General features: G+C 37.2%; 2 long non-coding RNA genes across 2 annotated transcripts; one reads left to right on the top strand and one right to left on the bottom strand.

The window, feature by feature from the left end:
- Window positions 1-3,479: 3,479 nt before the first annotated feature.
- Window positions 3,480-5,074, bottom strand: LOC129880349 (uncharacterized). The gene is made up of 2 exons (XR_008765368.1): window positions 4,710-5,074; window positions 3,480-3,524 (listed from the first exon to the last, which is right to left on the bottom strand). It is a non-coding gene; the product is annotated as an uncharacterized LOC129880349 (long non-coding RNA).
- An 885-nt stretch (window positions 5,075-5,959) lies between these two features.
- On the top strand, window positions 5,960-7,503 carry LOC129889709 (uncharacterized). The gene is made up of 3 exons (XR_008766940.1): window positions 5,960-6,196; window positions 6,287-6,406; window positions 6,486-7,503. It is a non-coding gene; the product is annotated as an uncharacterized LOC129889709 (long non-coding RNA).
- The last annotated feature ends 1,007 nt before the right edge of the window (window positions 7,504-8,510 follow it).

Below are 8,510 nucleotides of genomic sequence, written 5' to 3'. Positions count from 1 at the left end.
TGAGGGTAAGGAGGGGTAAATGGGTTAAATGAGAGTCTAGACTAAGAGTAGGTTCTTGGAACATTGGGACGTTAACGGGAAAGTCAATAGAGCTAGTTAAGATTCTTAAGAAAAGAAAGATTAATATAGCTTGTCTCCAAGAGACCAAATGGGTAGGTAATAAAGCTAAGGAGGTAGACGGGTATAAGCTTTGGTTCTCTGGTAGATCAAAGTATAGGAATGGGGTAGGCATTTTAGTAGACAGTGATCTAAGGGATCAGGTGGTGGAGGTTAGGAGAATCACTGATAGGATGATGTCGATTAAGGTGGTCGTTGAAGGGACCACTTTGAACATTATTAGTGCTTATGCGCCGCAAGCGGGCTTATCATAGGAGGAGAAGAGGCACTTTTGGGAGGATTTGGACGAGTTAGTGGAAAGCATACCGCCTACTGAGAAGCTTTTCGTGGGAGGGGACTTCAATGGGCACATCGGGTCTATTTCGGGACGGTATGACGATGTGCATGGAGGCTTTGGCTTCGGGGACAGAAATGGAGGAGGAGTTTCACTTTTGGAGTTCGCAAGAGCTTTTGGGTTGGTGATAGCTAATTCGAATTTCCCAAAAAAGGAGGACCAATTGGTAACCTTCAGTAGTTCGGTGGCTAAGACTCAGATAGACTTTTTACTCCTTAGGAAGGATGATAAAGGTCTGTGCAAAGACTGCAAGGTCATTCTGATAGACAACCTTACAACCCGACATAAGCTCTTGGTAATGGATTTAGGGATCAAGATGACGAGGAAGAAGAGGGTCGGGAATGATCAACCTAGGATCAGATGGAGGAGTTTGACCACGGCTAGTGCCCTGGAGATGGGAGAGAAATTGAAGGACATGAGAGCCTGGGATAGTAGTGGGGATGCGAACAGTATGTGGGATAGGACGACTAGTTATATTAGGGTTGTAGCAAGGGAAGTGTTGGGAGTCTCGACAGGTAGTCGTAGTCGACATCAAGGGGACTGGTGGTGGAATGGGGAAGTGTAAGGGAAGGTGGAAGCAAAGAAAATAGCGTACGCGAAGTTGATAGAAAGCACGGATGAGGTGGAGAAGTGGACGAATAAGGAACTTTATAAGATAGCAAAGAAGGAGGCGAAGTCGGCTGTTTCGACGGCAAAAACGGTAGCTTTTGAACGCCTTTATGCTAAACTAGAAGAAAAAGGTGGGGATAGGAAATTGTTCAAGCTAGCCAGGGCGCGGGAGAGAAGGGAACACGGTGTGGATCAATTGAAGTGCATTAAGGACGAGCATGGAAAAGTATTGGTAGAAGAGACTCTCATTAAACAGAGGTGGCAGTCATACTTCCATAAACTTTTGAATGACGTAGGGGACAGAGACTTTGTGTTGGGAGATTTGGAACATACAGAGAGGCGTCGCAATTTTGGATATTGCAGGAGTATTAAGGTCGAAGAGGTTAAGGGTGTTGTTCGTAGGATGCGCTGGGAAAGAGCAACCGGACCTGACGAGATTCCTGGGGAATTTTGGAAGAGCGCCAGCTCGGTAGGTTTGGAGTGGCTGACTAGGTTATTTAATGTCATCTTTAAAACGGCAACGATGCCCGAAGAATGGAGGTCGAGCGTAATAATCCCTCTAAACAAAAACAAAGGGGATATCCAGAGTTGCAATAACTATAGAGGTATCAAGTTACTAAACCACACTATGAAAGTGTGGGAAAGAGTGGTGGAGATGAGGGTGAGGAGAGGCGTGTCTATTTCAGAGAACCAGTTCGGATTTATGCCGGGACGCTCAACTACAAAAGCCATCCATCTTATGAGGAGACTGGTGGAGCAATATAGGGAGAGGAAGAGGGACTTGCATATGGTATTCATCGACTTAGAAAAGGCCTACGATAAAGTTCCAAGAGAGATACTATGGAAATGTTTGGAGGCTAAAGATGTACCTGTGGCATACATTAGGGTGATCAAGGACATGTATGAGGGAGCCAAAACCAGGGTAAGGACAGTAGGAGGGGACTCAGAGAATTTCCCAGTTGGGATGGGGTTGCATCAAGGATCAGCTCTTAGTCCATTTTTATTTGCCTTGATGATGGATGCATTGACGCGACAAATTCAAGGTGAGGTGCCATGGTGTATGGTTTTCGCGGATGACATAGTCCTGATTGATGAGACTCGTAGTGGAGTTAATGCTAAGCTGGAGGATTGGAGACATACCTTGGAGTCTAAAGGGTTTAAGCTGAGTAGGACCAAGACAGAGTACTTAGAGTGCAAGTTCAGTGAGACACCTCAGGAGGTTGGCGTGGAAGTTAAGCTTGGTGCCCAAGCCATTCAAAAGAGAAGTAGTTTCAAGTATCTTGGGTCTATCATGCAAGGCAGCGGGAAGATTGACGATGATGTCACACATCGTATTGGGGCAGGGTGGATGAAATAGAGGCTCGCTTCCGGAGTGCTATGCGACAAGAAGGTGCCACCACAACTTAAGGGCAAGTTCTACAAAGTGGTGGTTAGACCGGCTATGTTGTATGGGGCAGAGTGTTGGCCAGTTAAGATCTCTCGCATTCAAAAGATGAAAGGTACCGAGATGAGAATGTTGAGATGGATGTGTGGTCACACCAGGAGCGACAGGATTAGAAATAAGGCTATTCGGGACAAGGTAGGAGTGGTCTCGATGGAAGACAAGATGCGGGAAATGCGACTGAGATGGTTTGGGCATGTGAAGAGGAAAGACACAGATGACCCAGTGAGGAGGTGTGAGAGGTTGGCCATGGATGGTTACAGAAGAGGTAGGGGTAGGCCGAAGAAGTATTGGGGAGAGGTGATTAGACAGGACATGGCTCAATTACAGCTCACCGAGGACATGACCTTAGATAGGAGGGTGTGGAGGACCACATTAGGGTAGAAGGCTAGTACATAGTCTCGTTATTCTTCCCTATTCGTAGGCGCATTAGCACATTACAATTCCTTGTGCTCTCATTTCTGCTATTTATGTTACTATTTATTACTTTCAGTATGCACGAGTAGAGTAGTGAGAAACTAAATGCAATTTAAAATATAAAAACATTTATAGAGACTCAATAGCTTAATCCTGATGATAAGTCATATAAAAGAAACTGAGCTATAATCATAGTGTACTTCTTTCCGATGTCACGATGGTCTATGTCAAAACAGTCTTTCAGAAATCATTTTCCATATTTCGAAACATAATATGGGGATCAATTAAATAATTGAAATAACTATCATTTAAAAATCAAGATAATAGTTATTTCAAGTAACCTTCGATTGTCATTATGAATTATACTAAAGCATGAATTATACCAAAATAGGATGGCTGGAATCAAACTCATGTATCAAAATATAATAATATAAGTTCTAGGAATTTACGAACATTAGCCATCCTAGTGTCTCTAAGAATAGGAGCTTCTTTGGAATTTATACCTTCGTCCGTTTGTCTCATATAAATCATGCCAAAAGAGAGAAATGTTAGCTTTACATACCTTTAGTGTTTATCCACACACAACATGTATATGCTGCCTCATACCTATATTAATACGTTAAGCGTTATGGTTAAGATATGGAAAGGCATAAAACGTTTTTATCGTTAGTAGATTATTTCAAACAAAAACAAAAAAAACTGGACAACACCTCCCCTTAACTTCATCACCCTTTTTCGAGTATATAAAAGTAAAACTGGATTTTAGAGTCTAAATGAAAGTTTTATCTCTATCAAATAGCTTTCCAAAACATCTTTAATCAACCAAAACGGAGCTTTACACAAGGAGTTATGCTAAATTTACTAACAGCAGTCCCATCCAAAAACGGGTTTGCAAAACACAAAATTCTGGGCAGCAACTCCCTTATATTGGTCATTTTTTTTCCACTTCCAAATCAGTCATAAAATCCCCAAGCAATATCAATAATCACACCTTCAAATGCCATGTCAAGACAAGCCAAGAAGATATTCAAAAATACTCCAAATCTGTCCATTTTAATACCAACACTAATCATGGGATTTTCTTGCTTCCAAGTCCATTTAATACAAGTTAATATCTTCATTATAACCTTATTGGTAAGTTAAGTCAACCCACATTCATAACACTCAACAACAATTCCAATCCACATACAACTACTACATCTTCCAATTATCTTTAATGATCCATAGTGTTAACGTTTTATTGAAACAATCCTAAAACAGCCCAACCAACATATAATGCAACATATAACCTTAATTATCATTAATATTCCAATCTCAACAAGAACAATAACAACCTATCAAAAATGGCCTTTAACTAACAACATAAAGATGCTCAAAAACCTCATGAACACATACCACAAGCCAAGCAAACCACCTATAATTTTTACACCTTATTTCATACTACTTTTCATCAAATTTTCGTGACCTATAACAGCAGCCCCTCAACATAAACATCACTCATTTAAATTCAAGAAAGCCATGTTAATATCACCACAAGTCCTACCATAGCCCACAAACGAATTTCAACCTCAACTTTAACCATTTAATCCCTTCATTCTCATCCCAAAATCCATAACAATAACAATCAAATACTAAGCAAAATTAATTCATTATTTTCCACACCAAAACAGCCCCAAACGTATCCTACCATGCCTCAACATCAACACCCATAATTTCATACATTCATCAACTCACACAAGCTTCAATTACCTTCAAGATGAGGGAAAAACGAAAAAGGAGATGAAATCTTACCTTAGGCTTTTATGAAACAATTTGCTTGAAAATTTGAGGGCTTGGTCAAAAACATTTTTTTTTTGCTTCTCTAATGGATCCATCCTTGCTTCCATAACCTTGAATAATCACCACACTTAATCCCTCAATTTCTTCCTCACTCTCAAGCTTGTCCGCCTCTCTCTCTCGTTACTTCTCTCTATTCTTTCTTTCCCAAAAGCTTAGGAAATTTGGAGAAGATGAGGGCTTCTCTCTCTTTCTTGAACATTCTGGAGTTGGGACACGTTTTTGGCTGCTATTTTGGTCAAAATGAAGACCATGTGTGCTGCCCAAGGTGACTAGATGTCCCCTACTAAAGCATGGGCCAATTAGAATTGGCCATGTGGCAGTGGGGACCACTTTTCATCCCACTATTTAATTTAATTCATCTCAATTAATCTCAGATTCCCACTTAATAATTCAAATATGGTTAATTAATCCCTAATCTCGATTAATATTTCTATATCAGTAGAAATTTGAAAACCGGTCGAACCATTTTTAAAATTCGGAATTAAAATTCACAGTCAACACCTTTGTTCAGTAAAACAGTCATATCTCTTGATACCGATATCGAATAAATTACCACAACCTATGGTTGGAAAGATAATCCAATTATCTACAACTTTTATTTTATAAGGTTTCCCAAATTCCTGAGCCATGATGGTGTTATGGTCTCCCCAAGTCAGATTGCCCAAAAACATAACTTAAAAACATCTTTTTGGAGGGCTCACACTTGGATTTGGCTCAAGGGTCCTCCTTGAATTGTGTTTAACTTCACATACATTATCCATATAAATTATCATATGTCCTTTTTATAAAATCTATTAAGTGGGCTCCACCTCAGTTCACGGTTAAGCCATCTATAGCCATAGTAAAACAAAAAACATTTCTGGGGTGTAACATTATACTTCTTTCAAATTGTTTAATACTTCAATTATTGCTAAAATATATTTTCCCAAAGTTAGTCAAATAATTTTTAAATCGTCGGATAACCGCATGTTAGCGGCTATTTTAAGTGCTAAAACCTTCTTAAAATAGTAATATGAACCTCGTACCTTTTTTCTCTAAATTTTTAAGACTTAAATTTGTTAGGGTCTTTTAAATTAAGTTTTCTTTATTTTTTAAAAAAATTAAGTGGCGACTCTTCTTTTACTAAAATTGATTTTTTCTCTAAAAGTTGAAATTGATTTTAAACCGTCTTTTTCCGACATAACAGGTACAATATGGTCATTGCGACCACTTTTGAAAGAAAAGTGAGCGCCAGACTGTCTAGCTGGCTAAAGAAAGCTAGGGATGATCGTGCACCTTCGAGTTCGATACTGCCTAATATATTTGAAGAACTATGTCGATATTGGGATACTGAATAATTCAACTTTGTCCGATCAAGAAAAAAAGCTAAAGCCAACCTAAAGAGTGGCTCGTTGCACACCGAAGGTGCAAAGAGTGTTGGTACGATTCAAAAGAAGATGGTAAGGTTTCTAAATTTTAAGTTTAAATTCATTTTCTTAAATAAATTATTTGACAAAATATTATTTCATTAATTGTATTTTTATTTATAGGAAAAAGAATTGGGGCGCACTCCCGATCATCATTAAGTTTTCAAAAAGACTCATGTGAAGAAAAAGACTAATGCGTCGGATCCGAATGAGTGGGTGGAGAAAAGAGCCGAACGAGCCCATGTAAGTTATTTAACATATAATGTATAATGTATAATATATATATATATATATATTATAACTTTTATTTTTTAATATGCAGCAAGATTATGAGCAGCACATACGTGAGATGGGAGATTCGATCCAGCTAACGCCTGAACAATTCACTAAAATTTAGACAGACTAAATGGTTGGAGGGAGCCACAAGGCCGAATATATGGAATGAGTTCTAGGAATGACATACGACGACTTCAATCAGGTTTAGAAGGTGTTGGATCGTCAAGTCAAGCCGAGGCCATTGACGGAGTTCAGATAACTGCTATGTCTCTGCAAATTACAAAACTTACACGCATATTAAAAAAATCTGAGGCAAAAAAGTTTGAGGAGCAAAAAATTATGAATCAACAAGTTGAGCAAATCAAAGTACAAGTACTCAATCTCGACTGTCAGAATCCGCCCAGTTATTCAAGAGGATCTACTTTGGATGATTCCAAATTAGGTTCCTTATGTTAGTTTATGAACATTTGATTGCAGGTAGACAACAGATTTCTGCTATCAAAAATATTGTAGAAAAGCAACGGACAGTGTCCTTTAGTACGTCGCTTTTCTGCAAAAAAGTTTAATTTTTTTTTGAGAAATAGCTACGGACAGATGGTCATTGTCCGTCGCTTTTCTGAAAATTTTTAAGAACACCAAGAACAAAAGCGACAGACGGAGACTATTAATCTGTAGCTTTTCTAAAAAACAAATTAAAAATTTACAAATAAAATAACACAGTCTGTCGCTTTATATTAAATAATTAATTTTTTAAAAATAAAACGACAGCCTCTATCGTTGTTTTATTTATATTTTTTTAATTAAAAAATATTAGGATCGACGCAGTCCGTCACTTTTAGAAAAAGCGTCGAGGAAAAAAGCATTAAGAGTGACTGCATTACTTTTTCGTCGAGTTTGACCAAGAAAGCGACGCAGTACGTCGCTTTTTCACAATTTATTAGTAGTATTTTTTTTCTTAATTTATGTGGCACATATCGAATTCGGAGAGTCGGTGAATGCAATAAGAACTAGTTGTTCGCCGCAGCAGAGTGCTTTGTCCATTCTTTTATCCCTTAAGGCATTGGCTCCCTAAAAAAAGGATTTAATCAAATTTTAATATGATTTTTCGATATTTTTAGTTGTTAATTATTGTAATTTGTAATACTTTTTAAGTAATTTTTTAAGTAATATATGTTACAATATCTGTCCCAATTTATGTGGCGTAGATAGAATATCAATAGTCAATCAAATTTTTTACATGTTTTTAAAATTTTTAAATTTTTAATTATGGTGGTTTATACTGCTTTTTATGTCTTTTTCAAATAGTATATGTTAAAAAATCTTGAATCTCCTATATATAATTTAGAAATCTCCATGATATCTTCCATTCTCTTCATCTTACACATTTGGACAGCAACATAAGAGTTTTATTTCCCATACTGCTTGAAACCATGGATTATTTTCAAGTCATTAGAGATAAGAACAACCTGGTTTAGAGGATTAATTAATTAAATTAATCTTGATCCTTACTCCTCTCTAAGTGGAATGGTATAATAAAATCAACAAGCTAAGGTGTTGGACGAATTTAATACCTAATTAAGAGGAGTTGCTTCCATTTATATTAGGGCTTGTTTCAAGTATATACAAGAAAGTAATAAGTTTACAATAAATATAGTCATTTTTTATTTATATAAAAAAAATAGTTAAAATTCATAGAAAGTATACACTGACTATACATCATGAACACTCAAAAAACTGATTATAGCTTAATTATACATGAAATATATACTGACAATACATGCAGTATACATTGATTATTCAATCCCGACCAACTCAAAATCTCCTCAAAATAACATCAAATTTTAGATATAAAGTCCTCTCATTGGTTCAAGTCTTTTGATGTATAATTTGCTAGAAACGATGAAGAAGAAGAAGAATAAAAAGAAGGAGAATTAGTTTACTTTCCAAGTTGGGTTGGGCTTCCAACTTAAGGGGATGTTAGGAATGGGCCTGTGCAGACTGGTCCAGCCCATGAATTTAAACCACCTTAACTCTTCTTTATTTTCTAGTTGTTGTTATTCTACTTATTTAA

This window comes from Solanum dulcamara, chromosome 1 (genome assembly GCF_947179165.1).
Source record: "Solanum dulcamara chromosome 1, daSolDulc1.2, whole genome shotgun sequence".
Classification (NCBI taxonomy): domain Eukaryota; kingdom Viridiplantae; phylum Streptophyta; class Magnoliopsida; order Solanales; family Solanaceae; genus Solanum; species Solanum dulcamara.
The sequence above is the reverse complement of the archived record's forward strand: the minus strand, read 5'-3'. Positions and strand labels throughout refer to the sequence as shown.